Source organism: Netta rufina, assembly GCF_964035555.1.
Source record: "Netta rufina genome assembly, chromosome: 1".
Lineage (NCBI taxonomy): Eukaryota > Metazoa > Chordata > Aves > Anseriformes > Anatidae > Netta > Netta rufina.
This window is the reverse complement of record NC_140123.1, coordinates 11,169,656-11,186,557: the sequence shown is the minus strand read 5'-3', so window position 1 is coordinate 11,186,557 and position 16,902 is coordinate 11,169,656.

The window sequence follows — 16,902 nt, the reverse complement described above, 5'->3', positions numbered from 1 at the left end:
TGTCTTCTGAGAAGTATCACTTCTGAATAGTTATTTTGCAGTTCTGTCATTGCTATAGGAAAGTATTTCACATTTGCAGAGCAGACTATTTCTTAATGTAAGCAGAAGTTTACTTGATTTTTCTTTTCCTTCCTCCAGAAATTTAAAAGGAAGTTTATCCAAGGAAATGCCCATTTTCTATATTGATCAGTGCAAAAACATTTTTTTTCCCAGTGAATAATAATCCACCTGTAAGAAGAGTTTTTGCCCTATAGAGTCTTCCTTTATCTGCCTGTGTTCCAATTTCCCTTTTCAGAAAGTTGTTATCCTCAGTGACCATCATCTATGTACTACTCTAGTCTTATTAATGAGACAGTACAGGCACTGTCTTATTTTGAAGAACATATAAATATTATCATTGGTTTACATGCCTAGGGCTCTTTCTGGGCATCTTTCCAGGGTCTACATAAGTGCTTTTAGGAAAAATGTACCATTTTGTTGTCCTCGTGTTATTACTGCAGGATTTATCTTTAAATGTTTGTTAAAGGCTTAAACTGTCCCTGAGCATAAATGTGACTTTTGAAGATAGGCTGTACTCCTGGCAATCTCCAGGTTTTATGTTTATCCACCCAAGAGGAGTGCTGTACATCTTTGCCTGCCACACACAATTGTTATATGTCATCACTCATTTTGTTTTATAGCTCCCCAAAGTGTGCCAAGTGATTTAGAGAAAAATTAGAAAGCTACAACCTGGACTTGGCCTGAAGTACAAGCCTGTTGCAAAATATGAGATGAAGTAAGTGTTGCTGGCTTTGTAACAGCAGCCTGTCTTCCATGCTTGCCCTGCAATTTGACAGTGACAAAACAAGTAGATCGGAATCAAAATGGTAGCCCTTCTGCCTCAGCAATCTGTAAAGAGCAGGTTCTTCATCTCATATGAATTCTCACTCTGTTCATTTGTATCAGTAGCATAAGTCAGAATGCTTATTTAGGGTTATCTATACAAGGATATGTTATAAAAGTTAATTGGATTTGCTTTTTTAAATGAGTGATTAAACTGCATTAAAACCCTGTGGAAGTTCTTAGTCAGCATTTTAGTGACCTTATTTCAAATTAATTCAGTTCTTTTCAAAAGTGAAATGTGTGTTTAAACATATTGATTATTACAGTTAATATTATCATAGAATCATAGAATGGCCTGGGTTGAAAAGGACCTTAAAGTTCATCTAGTTTCACCCCCCCTGCCCTGGGCGGGGTTGCCAACCACTAGAGCAGGCTGCCCAGAGCTGCATCCAGACTGGCCTTGAATGCCTTCAGGGATGGGACATCCACAGCCTGTCTGGGCATCCTGTGCCAGTGCCCCACAACCCAATATGATTTATTTCATTGCAGAAAGCATTCCATGTCAAAGAAAGGGGTAGAATTTTAAGACCCTTCTAAGTTTGGGGAGATTTTTGTATAATTCTTTTTCTAGGAAAAGTAACTGTTTTTTGTGTTTATTTCTGACAGCAATCCCAAAAGTTTCCTAAAGCAAACTGTACTTGTGCTGTAGGCTGAGACTGGGAATTGCCTAGATGGTGGAACAATCAACTATTCCATACATCACTCTGTGGCCAGAGGCTGTGCTCTCATTTACCTTTTTTTTTCCCCCATTCTAAACACAAGTGGTTGCTTCCTAGAGATATGTTCATGCTCTTTGTTTTCTGGGTTTTGTTGATTTGATTTTTTGAAGAGACTTATCTTTAATTGGTTACAGAAGTCAAAACTCTTCATGAACATGAATGAAATTTCAGAAGACAGAAATTCCTATTGGCATCATCTCTTGAATTTTGAGCAGCAGAAGAAATTACATCTCTGCTATGCTTATGTTATCACACATTTCCAGAAGACCAAAGGACACTCAGAGCTAAAAAAACACATTCTAGAAAGTGTTCCTACTCTTAATTTTATCAGCTTGAGTTAACTAATTTTATAGTGTACACCATGGCTGAAGCTGGAGTTTGGGTTCCTGTAACACTTCCATTTCTATCTTTTTATTTATTTATTTATTTATTTATTTATTTATTTATTTATTTATTTATTTATTTAATAGTTCTATGTAGAAGTTTGAGTGAATTCAAGCCAAAGTACCATTGTTAAAACAAAACCTGTTTCCCATCCATTGCTGGTTTACTGATTGTGAGCCTGAACAGAAAATTTGTATTTCCTTTAAGAAAGGAGTGGCTGTCTTTATAGAAACAGAAGATTCACTTGACAACATTTTCCACTCTGAGTTCAATTTCTCTCACTGTGCAATGTTAATATTTTTAGGTAGAAATCTAAGTCTTAGTGGGGCTTATTTTGTTGTCCATAAATTTCCATCCCTTTTTTTCCTGCTAGAAATTTCCTGCTGTAAAATGAGATCTGCCATCTAATTCTCAACAATTTGTTGGTATTTTAGTCAGATTGATTTTCCATTGCCCATAACAGGATCCTTTTGCTATGAAATGTAATAGAAAGAGTCTCCTAGTTTTGAAACTTTCATCTAAATATTTTGGGCAAAAGAAAGATGGGGAGAGTGAAGGGGTTCAGGATGGGTATATCTCATCGCTTCACTTCAGCCACTTAGTAGTAAATTTGTCATCTGTCTTGTCTGTAAGTCAGCTTGGGAGAGTTGTGGGGGTGAGGAGAAAGTAGGAGAGAGAGGTGAGGGGGCTAGACAGAGGGACGGGTAGAGAGTGGGGAAGAGAGAGAGACATCCAAAGGGAAGTGCATGTCTGTCACTGTTGGATAGGTGTTGAATGCAGTTGGAATGGAGTGTTGGAGGCACAACCTAGGGCCTGCCTTTCTGCAGAAACTGAAGAGGAGCTCTGATGACCAACTTTGACTAGATACTTCACTGTTAGGTGATTAAAAGTGAGTCTTTCTTTCTGAAGATTACTCTAAGGAGTCTCAGCAAGGCCAAAACAAAAACTTGGTCTCCTGATTCTGATCCAGTGTCATCATTTCAAATATGCTCATCTATTCTGCCTTGCCTATTCTTTAGTGTAAGCATATATATACATAGTGTAAGCATATATATCTATGTATGTATATACACTTCCTCTGTATACCTGTATACAAGCTACTGTTGCTATTTCACTCCCAGGACTCTTCTACCAGATTGTGTGGTGCTTTTCCAATGTGCAAGCATTAGGCTTGGAATGAAAGAAACTGATTTTCATTTCTGACCCAACCTCATATTCCAATTTATATTTTGTGGGGGTGAAAGGCTTATTCCATAATCCCACAGAACCCTTTGGCTAATCCCATTTAAGATGGAAAATGGAGGCAGAAGAAATTAATTGGTTTATATTATTAAAGTGAGCTACCACAATCCCTTGTTTGTATAGCATTCAGGAGTTGTTATCTCTATCCTTCAGCGTATTTTGCAAGCAGCTGCTAGTTTTTCACAGCCAGCAGGCCAAGATGGGCTGGAGAGAGCTTTGCACCAGCAGCCAGGAGCTTCTGAAGTCGTAGCAGTGAGTGTACCATGGATTTGCCACAGCCATGGCAAATCTGTTTTCATTCCTTTGTCTCTTTTGTTGCATTAAAATGAGGCTAAGAAAACGCTCTAATGTATGTCTCAGAAGGGAATTGAGAGTTAATTAGTTAATTACTTAAAATGTACTTAATTTTGGTGTGCAGCGTATTGTATTTTGCTTAAGTTAATGCAGAGAAGCCATGGATGACCTCTGCTGCATTAAAAATAGGCTGTCTTTCTCTGCCAGTACAAGCAGGAACAGATGATTTGCTTCACAAATTTGACCATGAGTTCAACAACAGCTGAAATTTCCAACCAGGGAAGAACTGGGTTTGGTGATTCAAACTAGGTCACAACTAATATAATTTTTTTTTATGAGGAGGTGGGTCAAGTTTCATCCTTCACAACCTGTTTCCATCAGTGTTGTCCCAAAGACAGTATGAACTGTACTGTCTTGAGCTCTGCAATGGTGGCAAGGTATCAGCTGAGAGAATGGAATGAAGCACTCATCCTTCTGGGTGTCTGTGAGGCTCCTTTTTATTGGGCAGTGAGTTTACCCCTTCAATTCATGCTGTTGAATATGGGAGAAATAACCATTAGCTAAGGATTAAATGTAGATATGACCTCTGGAGTTATAATAGTAATCAAGCTGGACAATGCTTCGGTCGGGTATTTGATGCCAGATCTCCCTAACAGGAACAAAGAAGAGTAAGAGAAATTTCATGCAAAGTCTTTATCAAATACAGGCTTGGGGAAAACAGTAGCAAGTAACTGTATTCAAGATTTTATTGAACACTAAAGATGTGTTGTTTAGAACATAGAGTGGGCATTTGAATTGTATGCTGATGACACCAAGAAGGACTGAGGTGTAGGAAATTTCCTGGGGCTTAAGGGTCCCTAGGGCTGAATGGGCTCAGTTGCAGCCTGGGACCATTGATTCCTTTTTAATCTCCAAGAAATACTCTGTCCATAATTGCTTATTGCTTTTGTTAACATGTAGGCTGAAAGTTTCATCTTCATTCTTAAAGATAAAATGTTTTAAAAAAGGAAAAACAAAACACAAAAACGTGACATATTGAGTTTTATCTTTGTGTCAGAAAGCCAGGGTGCAGATTTCTTTCATTTGAAGAATATGGGTAGTATCTATGGAACTACTATCCTGTATATTTCCTCGTCAGGACCCTTAATATCATCTTCCAGTATTTTTAAATGCAACTGTTATGCATTGTGCATCAGTTAAGAAAATCAGCAAACGATTAGCTGCTGTATCCGTAGAAAAAGTCATCCACATCACACTTTCTATTGTTAAAACTCAGGATAAAAGGAAATGGGGAGAGGCAAGAATAGAATTACAGATCCCTTTCCTTCTAACCAAGTTTTAATGCAAAACTCCAAGGCTGTTCCACAGTCTACTTTCTTACTGTGTCTTTCCCGTGTGTTTCTTTATCCCATGGTTTTCTGTTCCATATCCCTAATCTTCTAAGTATAACTCCTTATGTCCACAGATACTTTTCCTGTTCCCTCTCCACTTGGCATGGCAAACATGACAAGTTCCTATAGGCTTTGTATGTTCAGGTTGGTCTGGCTGTGTGCAATGTAGACTGACCAGGTGGCTGATGCAACAAAAACAAGGCATAGAGTTATAACAGCCTTTTTCTCAAAGGAGTGGAATTTTGGCTCTTTCACTTCTAGCCAGCTCCCGATCTTCACAAAACCACTTGGAATATAATAACCTGGAGTCAAAGCCATGACTCAAATCTGGTGTGCTTTAGCTAATGTTTAAAAGTGATTGGGAAAGACTAACAAAAGAACAGATGTGTTAATAGAAGGCTTGATTATCATAAATCCCATTTCCCTGGGAAATTCAGGTTACATGTGGTTGGTTACTTAGGGTTCTTCTATGCAGATTACCAGGTGCTGTATCCACTTGGTTCTTGTATGCCAGGGAAATAAGGACTGAAATTGGAGTGGGAACATGATGGACTGGTGGGAATAAAAATGAAGCCAGACTTGGCAATTGCTTGATTAGAACAGATCATTTTCTGACAACCAGCTTCACACTGACCAAATAACATGCTTAGCTGGGTTTGTTTTTTCACTGTTACCGTATGAGTCAGAGGCAAGGGTCTGCGCTTTCACTTTGATAAATAACTAGAGTACCAGTGAGTCAGCAATGGATGATCGTACGGTGGTATTCAGTTGAAGTAAAAGATGACAACTCTCAGGGTTGGGAGACAGAACAACAGATTATGTAAATTGAAAATTATTGTCTGGATTAATTACTTTGCTTGAATAACAAAAGCTGACCCACTAAATTATCTGCCACCCTAGTTACGGTTACTGTTTTGGGGAAATGCATTCATGTGACACTTTCCAATGAAAGTTAACATGAAGTCTAAACACTGCTTCAGTTACTATAATAGTGTTTGAGACAGAAACTGAGACTACTAAGGTTTCTCTCTCAAACACTATTATACTGACTGAAGTGGTGTAGTGCTCTTGTGAGCACTTCATTCCAGGTGAATTTCATCTGTTGAGGTGGTTGAGGTGGGGTGTGGTTTTATGGGTATGGGGTCATTCACTGCACTAGACTCTTTCTACTTACTGTTGAAACTATACATCTAGTTTAGGATTTCAGTATGTCAGTTTCAGAAAGGACTGAACAGAATCTCAAACTATTTTTTCATCTAGGGTGCAGAAATAATTATGCATTTCTTCTGGCACTCTCATAGCACAGAGGACAAAATCAAATTAGAGGACAAAGTTATATTTATGGTAGATGTTAACTATTCATGCATTGACTGGAATTCATTAACTGGACAAAAGGCCTGGAGGTATGTTTGCGGAAGTGGTTCAGAATTGTTTTTTAACTCAGTATGATTATTAATTCAATAAGAAATGAAGTACTTCCAGACTTCGTATTCCTGACATGGAGGATATGATTGAAAGCAAAATATCAAATGAAGACAGAACCATAGAATGCAGAATCCATTTGGAACATGGTATAATGGCACTATGTTTAAAACTAACAAAAAGGAAAAAGTCAGAACAGCTAGCTTTATAAAGTGAAGCTTGGCTGGCAGAAGGTGAGGGTTGCATGGGTTACAGAGAAATGGTACAGGATATGGATGAAAGATAGGAAAGGAACAGATGACAAAACTACTTTTCCAGTTTTAAAATTTAATTAGTACATTATTGAAAACAGGATACTTGAAAAATTACAGAATTCTAAAGTGGTTTGGGTTGGAAGAGACCTTTAAAGATCACCCAGTTCCAACTGGGAGTGGGATTGTATCAAAGGCTTTGTACAAATCAAGGTATCTGACATAAGTTGCTCTCCCCTTATCCACCAATTCTGTCACTCCGTCATAGCAGGCCACCAGGTCAGTCAGGCACAATGTGCTCTTAGTGAAGTTATGTTGGCTCTCCCCAGCCACCTTTCAGTCTTCCATATGCCTTAACACAATTTCCAGGAGAGTCTGCTCCATGATCTTACCAGGCACAAGAGGTAAAGCTGGAAGGTCTGTAGTTCCCCAGGTTCCCTTCTTAACCTTTTTAAAAAGTGGGTGTTAAGTCTCCTCTTTTGCAGGCACTGGGGAGTAAGATAAGCTCTTATTCATCAAAATAGGATCTTCTTGTCTTCAGTGAGACTGGAAAGGCTTCAAAAGGAAAGGAAAAGTAGCCCTGCAGTACTGTGTCATAGGACTTTTCCATTTTTGTAACTTGAGAAGAAATACTGAATGTTCAGTAAACTTTACTGATGTTGTGATGAGTTTTCAGTTCTTAGAGTGCCCATGACCCATAACTTGTGTTTTGCTGTGTGCTGCCTGCTTCTACTTCTGGTATTTAAAACTGGATTGTTACAAGCTTTATTTGTTTGGAAAAAAAAATAAAATCAAATGTAGTACCGAAATAAAGTATGTCTTTCTAAAATTTGTGTTGTGTCAGCAAAGCCTTTCTGAAATTCATGTTTATATAAAATAAAGGTTTTGTTAAGAAGATTCCACTAATAGTTTAAAATGCTATCTGTAGCTTGAACTATTTTTTTTCCATGTTAGTTTTACTGCACTTGTCCAGCTTGTTCTTCAGTTTTAAATGCTCTACCTCTTCTTAGTTTAGGTATTCTCTTTTTCTTCCCAAACCTGCTGGAATGCATTAGGAGGGGCCTCAAAACTGATGCTGCGCTTTTTTACCTTTTTTTTTTTTTTTTTTCTTTCTACTTCTGGGGTTCATATCGTGTGTGGCTCTCCTATGTAAACCCTGCTTTACTCTTATCCCTCTTTTTCAGGTCTGATTGCTGCTGATAGTTATCACTGTAAGTAACTCATGGACTCATTCCTGTGTCTATTATCCTTTTGAGTCTTGTTAATCTCTCAGAATTATCCTTGCTTGTTGGAACCTCTGTGCTAATTCAACCAAAGAAACGGTTACCAATCTGATTCAGTGGCTGCTGCTCAAGCTAGGTTCCCATACTGTTGCTATTGGTTTTCTTTGCGCGGCTGCCTTTATTGCAGAACTGTTTTTTCAATACTGCACTTTGTGGTTCAAAACTCTTCTGTTCCAGATTCCCCAGCATGATCATCATTATCAGTACCCAGTGTGGATGAGTCTGGATCATTCTAAGATGTTGATAAGCTTCAGGCAGCTCTATGCAGTCCTGCCTGCACTTAGTCTCACAGTCAGAACAAGTAAATGCTACTTTCTTGCACTTGCACCCTCTCAAACATTTAGATTTCAGTTTTGCCTCTTAAAAACACATTCCAACAGAAATGGCTATGTGGAAGGTGTGCAAAGAGGAGCTAGCATTTGATCTAAAAGAAATGATGTAAATGTGAGCAAAGGGCTGTTTTTGTCTCCATCAGCCTTCTGACTTGCTTCTTTCCAGTCAGTGAGGTCAGCAGTGGACTCTAAGGATGCGAGTAGGGGGAGAGATTGCCAAGTTTTGGAAACTGATTATAAATGGAATGCTTTCACATATTAATATTAATGCACCCTGCCTACAAATAGCAAAAGAAGGTTAATTTTAGATGACTAAGTCCTATTCAGTGGAATACAGATCTGAAGAGGTGTTGTATAACTTAAGCATCAGAACAGATATGAAAAAATGAGTTTTGTGTCTGACCATTAGGCCAGGAAGTTTTATCATATTAAACCTGTAGGTTTTCATGAATGGCTGAAGGTACATGAATTCCTTCATCAGTTTCACAGCAGTTTCATATCCCTTCCTAATGAATTCCCTCATCAGTTTCACAGCAGTTTCAAATCTGTTGCAACCAGATTTTAGTGAAGTTGGTTACTTTGCTATTAATTATTAAATGAGACTATATTATCCCTAATGGGCTACTGAGCCACAGTTCCGTCACCAAAAAATGTTTTGGCTTCCATTTCAACCATGCTAATAATAGCCTCACCTGTCTTGTTGCGTGCTACAATTACTGTAGTGTTTTACTTGCTGATTACTCTAGAGGCAACAAAACCTATTTTCGTAGCATTGTGGTAGAATAGATACAGTAGCAGTACAATTTTGTTTTTTTACTGCCTTTTCAATGCCATCACATGAAATCTATTAAGTGCTTACAGTGGAAAAAGAATGACATATTCATATGTCTCAGTGACTCAGCAGCAGGTGTATTGATTTCACAGAAAAAATCTAATTTTTAATCCTGCAAACTCAGTTTTGATTGTGATCATTAACTGTGTTCTTGACTTCCCTATTATCTCCATAATTAATAAAGAAAACATTTTGAAGTGAATACACTGTGCTTTGTTCTTTTTGTCGCCTACGAAATTGTTCTGACAGCTTCCTATCTTCTCCACAAAGGTAATTCTGAATTGATTGTGAGACTATAATTAGAAGAGGCAAATCTTACATTGATTTCCAGAACCCCTGCTGAATAAACAGGATTTACAATTAAACAACCAACCAACAACAACAACAAAACAACTATGCTTTTTAAAATTTGAGACTCAACAAATTTGATACTGAAATCAGTGAAAGAGTAAATAAAGAACTCCAATTCACCTTGTAGATTTTTAGAATACTTTAGTTGTTTTAGCACCAATTCTGATCCAAAAAAAGAAATATTTAAGTTTGAATGTGTTTTAGTTCAACTGTGTGACTGACTATCTTGACCAAAGGCAAGTGGTAATCTTGGTAGTGATCTCAATTTGTCAAAGCAGAAACAAGAACTCCAAGAGCTCTTAATTCATGAAGTTGTTTCATGCTAAACTTCAAATCACATATTCTGAATTGGTCTCATATATTTCAATAAATTAAAAGGATTTTTTTTTTCTTTAATAAGCTAATTACCTTTAAACAAGGGATCAATCAATATTGTTAATAGTAGAATCCTTGCAATACATCTACTTAATCATACCCATTTTCACATAATGATGCATCTACATGCAGTTTGTTTAATAAGACCTTTTCCCTGTCTGCTAGATTAAACAGTAGCTGAGTAACAGCTTTGTCAGAGGAAAAGCACTTTTCAATTGCTATTTCTTCAGAAGCTTCCCTTCCACTAAGGATTAGGAGGCTGAACTCTGAACAGCAATGAATTAGATAAAAATTTGGAAAGGGCACTGCATGGTGGTAGAGTTTGCAACAGTGTGGGGAGCTCTACTGTATGTATGCTCTCCAGAAGGACCTCCAGAGGCTGGGAAAATAGACGGACAGGAACCTCATGAAGTTCAACTAAGAGAAGTAAAAAGTCCAGCACTTGAGGAAGAACAACCCTAGGAACTAGGACATGCTGTGAGCCACCTGGATGGAAAGCAGCACAGCAGAAAAGGACCTGGGTGTCCTGATGGACAGCAAGTTGAACATGAGTCTGTAAAGTGCCTTTGATTCTAAGAAGATTAACAGTATTCTTGGCTGCTTTAGGCAAAGTATTGACAGCAGGCCAAGGCAAGTGATCCTCCCCTCTGTTCAGCACTGGTGGAGGCCACACCTGGTGTGGTGTGTCCAGGTCTGGGCTCCTCAGTATAAGAGAGACCTGGGCATGCTGAAGAGAGTCCAGCTCAGGGCCACCAAGATGATGAAAGGACTAGAGCACCTCTTTTATGATGGAAGGCTTAGACAGCTGGGACTCTTAAACAGGACAAGAGGATGCTTGTGGGGAGCTCATCAATGTGTATAAATATCTGAATGAAGGGTGCAAAGAGGATCGATCAGGTCCTTTACAGAAGTGCCTGATGCCAGGATAATAGGCAATGGGCACAGACTGGAACACAGGAGGCTCTTTCTGAACATAAGGCAATACTGCACTGGAACAGGTCATCCTGAGAAATTGTGGAAACCAAGGATGGGGTTTGTTGTAAGTTTTCAGGATTCAGTGGGATAAAGGCCTAAATAACCTAGTCTAATCTTGTAGGTGATGCTGCTTTGAGCAGGAGGTTGGACTAGAAACCTACTGGAGTCCCTTCCAGCCAACCAACCAACCAAAATAAAACCAAACCACCAAAACAAACAAACAAATCCACCAAGATAATTTCATTAGAATATTGGAATATTGCTTACAATCCAGGAGAGCTCAGTGTGGTTCCCTGCTCCTTAGCGCACCAGAGCCAATATAACTTGATTAGAAGAGGAACTTGTTTTGCTTAGTTAAGTACTCCGCCATCTCAGAAACATGGGGGGAACAGCACTGAAAAAGAGAAAGTGACATAATAATATATCTGCTTGCCTGATGTTGGTTGTATTTTAAGCATGCTAGAGATGAGATATATGTTTTAGCTGGTTACTGTTTCATTGTGATAACAGAGCTAAATTTCACTTTAAAAGCCTGGGAATGATGCTCCGAGTGTGTCCATGTTATTTGTATTGGTATTTTCCACAGAGTAACAGTGAATTAAAGGACCAATGAAGAGGCACATATAATTGATACTACAAAATAACTGAGGTACACAGTGCTTTGAGTCAATAAAAAAAAAAAAGGAATGTTAACTGTGACCAGATACTTAAATGAATTTCAATGAAGAGATAGAGGTGCAGAACAAGATAGAGCAGGGAGGCATTTAAGACCATTTAGATAAATTAAATGGATTAAATTTCTTGAGATCTGCTGAATTTCATTCTGAAGTCAATAAGAATTCAACTATTAAAAACTACCTCCAAGGATTTCCATAAGGGAAGAGATCTGAGCAGGCTGCAGAAAGCAAAATTTAAAATCAACAAGACAAAATTAAATAGAGACTGTTAGGAAGAGGAAATTTAAAAATGTGAATAACTCAGCTGAAGAGCTGCAGCAAGTGATACAATAATTCAGAGACAAACCCAACAAGTTAACATGTCAGAGAAACTGAGGTACGCTGCAATGTTGTTTCCAGAAATATAAGTTCTGTGATACATTAGCACAGCCAGATTGTATTGGTCATTGAGCAACTGAAGAGGAGATGCCCCTGCCTACAGCATCTCCTCTGGTGTTGGAACTAGTTGATCTTTAACAGTTCCTTCCAATACAAACCATTCTATGAGTCTATAAACAGAAGACTGTTTCAGACTGTTTTCTCAGAGCTCCCTCCAAGAAAAACAAAAGGATTGGATAACATGATGTGAGATGAAAGGTCTAAAGGAACTGAGTATATTTAGTCAAGTAAAGAAAGCAGGAAAACAAGTATAAAAATAGCATTTTGGAATTTAACAAGTTGTTATAAACAATGAGCAATTGTTCCCCACATTCACCATGATTCTGGAAGACAAGAAGAAGAATTCTTATTAATTGCAATAAAGAAAAATGAGTTTCTATTTTAAGAAAAGTTTTTAACTGGAGGTTGGAAGTAGCTTTTTGTGGGGAGATAATGAGACATCTAGTTTAAGAGAGGAAAACCAAGCTCAGAGAAGAGGCTTAAGGTTTGTTGCCAGAGAGCTAGGTCCTAGGAACAAGGTGAACATGGACTCTAATACAGAATTTGTGGAAATTCTTGAATACAAGTCAAAGAAAGTCATAACTCATTCATGTCCTCCCATAGACAGACCTATGAAATAGGTAATTAATTACTGAAGTGCCATGCAATGCTATTATTAAAGAGTGTCTGTACAAGACATGGCATACTGTGTGAAATGTGCAGTCTTGATATGGAGCAGAGTACATATTAACGAATGAATGAAAATACAGAATGCAAGACAGTACATCACTTCTGAAAGACAATGAAAATATTTTAACGTCACTGCTTCTCATTTATGTATTGTAATTGTGTTCCCATTTGTTCTATTTCCAGTTTACACCAGGAGTCAGCCCTAGAGTAGGAGGGGGAAAAAGGTGGAGGAGCAGAAAGAGAAACTATTGGAGAAGTTGACATTGTAAGGCTACATTCAATGGCAGTGTGTATGCCTGTGAAGGGGTGAAAGACTACAAAGCCATTACAGTGTTCTTTAATTGGAAGTGATAATAATACAGCTGCTGTCAAACTGAACACCCAACCCACCTCTTGTGCCTGTGTATGAATGCCAGTAGGGATGAAATATTACTCCTGAGGAGGTTTGTGTGACAAATGATGTCTGCTTTTATCAAGGGATGTAGGAGCAAAGAAGAAAGGAATAGGCTCTATGTCTTACCAGCTGTCCACACTTCTATTCTTTAAAGATGGATTATGTAGGTGAAAATGCTAAGGGAGGTGGTGGGTGGGGTGGGGTTATTATCATCTGAAGATGAGGTCTTGTGATCTATGTGGAGGTTTACAATAAGCCACTGTGTTTGTATGTCCAAAAATCTGTATTCCAATGTCAAGCTGCTTGATTGCCCATGCATCTAGAATGGATGACCAGTACATCTGAGGTCATTATAAGTAATATCTTTCCCTTAATGAACTTTGAGGTTATGAACTCAGAGTTAAGCTGAGGAGCAGAATAATTCTTCAATTATATCAGAGGTGGATGAACTTTCTCCTTTTTTTTTTTTCCTCATCTGCTTTTACCTTTTACCGATAGAGGCAACAGGTTTTACATGGCATGCTGTACATAAACACAGAGAACAGGCCAGGAGGCATTTTTGTTAATATTTTTGTTAATTCATCACTTCAGCTCAAGATAATTCCTTGATGCCTTTAGTGGCTGTTCTTTCAGAATATCTGCAAGGTGATGTAGAGTGTTTATGAATATTTGCAGAAGGTATCTTGCTCACTGTAATTATTCTTACACTAAACAGCTGAGAGAAGCAGATTAGTCTTCAGTATCATCACTGTGCTGATGAGTCACTCAACTATTATTCCAAAGGAGACTGGGCAATTTATTTTGCTGCCCCTTTGTCTTCCAAAGGGTATCAATATTACCTGGTGTCTGTTGAGCATTGATAGTATTTAATGTTTTTTAGGATATAAAGCACAGTTCTTCCTGTTAGAAGTTAAAATCCTACAGGAATCTGGTATTTGGTATGCAATCTCACTGTGAAACTGCAAAATAAAATTGATCGCAATTTTTAATCATTAATTGTTACAGATTTAATTGACCATTTTATTGAGGACAGTATGGAAAAATATAATGAAGCTAGGATAAAGCTTAAGTGAAATGTATAATTCCATACATATATATATATATATTTATAAGGTCATTCTTAAGCACAACAGGTAAAATCTTCCACAATGAAAAAAAACATATCAAAGAAACAGGGCTGTTTCTTTTGAATGAGTGTGTCGTGGTTCCGCTCGAGTGGGCAGCTGAGCTCCACCACAGCCGCTCTCTCACTCCCCCTCCTCAAACAGGAATGGGGAGAAAATACAATGAAAAGGGCTCAAAGGTTGAGATAAGGACAAGAAGATCACGCAGTAATTATTGTAATGGGCAAAACAGACTCTGCATAGGGAGATAGTAAGATTTATTGCTTATTACTAACAAGCTAGAGAAGTGAGAAACAAAAAGCACCTTCCCCCCCCCATACACCCTCTTCCACCTCCTACCCCCGAGTGGCTCAGGGGAACAGGGGAATGGGAGTTATGGTCAGTCTACAGCACTTTTTCTCTGCCGCTCCTTCTCGGTCACTCTCGTCCCCTGTGCTGTGGGGTCCCACCCACGGGATGCAGTCCTTGATGAACTGATCCAGCGTGGGCTGCCCACAGGCAGCAGCTCTTCCAGAACTGCTCCAGATATGGGTCCATACCACGGGGTCCATCCCTCAGGAGGAAACTGCTCCAACCTGGCTCCCCCACGGGCAGCAGCTCCTGCCAGGTCACCTGCTCCTGCATGGTCTCCTCTCCACGGGCTACAGGTCTGGCCAGGAATCTGCTCCGGCAGGGGTCTTCCACAGGCAGCAGCCTCCGTCGGTGCAGGGCCACCTGCTCCAACGTGGTCTCCTCCATGGGCTGCAGCGTGGAACCCTGCTCCACCGTGGTACTCCCTGGGCTGCAGGGGGACATCCTGCTTCACCATGGTCCTCACCACAGGCCGCAGGGGACTTCTGCTCCAGCGCCTGGAGCACCTCTCCCCCTCCTTCTAAACTGACCTTGGCGCCTGCAAGGCCATTCCTCACTCCTCTCACTCTCCCAGCTGCTGTGTGGCACAGCGTTTTTTTTTCCTGTCTTAAATATGCTCTTACAGAGGCGCAAAACAACATTGCTTATTGACTCAGCTCTGGAAAACAGTGGGGACCTTACCAAACATGGGGCAGCTTCTAGATCCTTCTCACAGAAACCACCCTTATGGCCCCCTGCTACCAAAACCTTGCCACGTAAACCCACTACAGTGTGGGATATTTTCAACTACTTGTTCATAATCCTATTAAATTTAAATTAATGAAGTGGGCATTTCTATGGTAAAACTTCTTTCTTGCTGAAATAGATATTTAAAATAGCTCAAGAGAGCCACAGTTCTTTCACCATAGATACCTATAGTTGAGTTGAATTAGATCCTTGATGAGTTTCTCATTACGACTTCTTGCTTGCTCGGCCTGGGCCAAGAAGAGGTTTTCTGGACAGACCTTCGAAGAAGCAGATAAATGTGAAAATTGAGAAATAGGTTGGCTTTTTAATAAGAGTTACATATGGGATGTTGCTAAAATCAATTATATGCATTTAACTACTTTCAAACTGTTATGGAGATACTATATAAGAATCCAAGAATAGTTGGTCTCTGATAGGGCAGCAATATAGTTTGAAGAACATTTTGCCCAGATTAGCATCTACCATTGAAAATTCGCTTTCTCTCTTAAAAGGAAACCTAACCTCACAAGCTCAGAGGTGGGTATGTAAAGTTAGACAAGATGAGTGGCTCAGAGTGCACTAAGAGATTACTGCAAATTTGTAAGCTTTGCATGACTGCAATGATTAAATTCAAGTTAGGTAAGGCAGGGCTGAAGTGGAAGTGGTGAGAAAGGCAGCATCTGGAGAAGTCGAGGGGAGAAGCACACCTCCACTGAGTAGAAAAAAATGCATGTACCTTTGCTAGCTTTGCTAGCTTAGTTCAGTATTCTAATCGCAGCCCTTCTTGTGTGATCTGAGGACACAGGAAAAACCACTAAGGAGTTTTTTTTCTTTTTTTCCTAATGCTTCTTCTTCTAGAAGCATATTACCCCAGACATTTCTTGCTCCAGCACTCCAGCATAAGAAGCACTTTTTTTTTTTCTTTTTTTTTTTTTTCCACATAGCACACACAGCATGCAAGAATTTATCAGTCTCCACATATTTTTGTTTTCTGAAGTGTGAAAGGAAACAGTGACACAATTCTGTGCAGTTCCCCTCTTCCTGTAAGGCCTACAGCCGCGGTCTGGAGGTGGATAATTCTCAACCTTAGACCATCTTAGTCAGATTGATGGCATGGACTCTTGCCTTCAGGCATGCTCACACAGCACCTGTTTTTACTTCTCAACTCTCTCCAGTGGGGTTGAGAATTTTTGGTGCTCTACCTCATAGACATAGAGAAGAAATTAAAAAAAATATTATGGTCAGAGCCCAAACATTCATCAGTAGATATGCTCAGGCATTGTGTAGGAACACAGAACTGGGGTAATGAAACCCTATCCACGTGTCACTGAGGACAATCATGTATAGAAGTTAAACTGAGAAGTTGCCACAACATGGGTTTGTCCCACAGCATTCCTCTCTCACACTGCAAAGATCTGATAGTAGATCAAATGCTCAGTGTGTCCAGGATAATTCACCAGAACAGGAACAGTTTGCCAATATACACCTGACACAAATCAGTGTTTTCACCATGGTCCATGTGATTTGGCAGTTAGAGCTCCAGTAACATTTACTCCTTGAAACAATGATGAGAAAAACCTCTCACACAACACAACTTGCTTTATCATAAATATGCATGAGCTGAAGTCCATTCTGTCAAATTATAATTATAATTCAAGCTATGTGGAAGACAAAAAGTTATTTTCTTTCAAGACTTACTAATTAACTAAGCAGACAGATATGTACCACAGTGAAGAGGGTATCTGACTTGCAATTTATTCTTGTCAAATAGAAATGTTTCTCACTCTCTT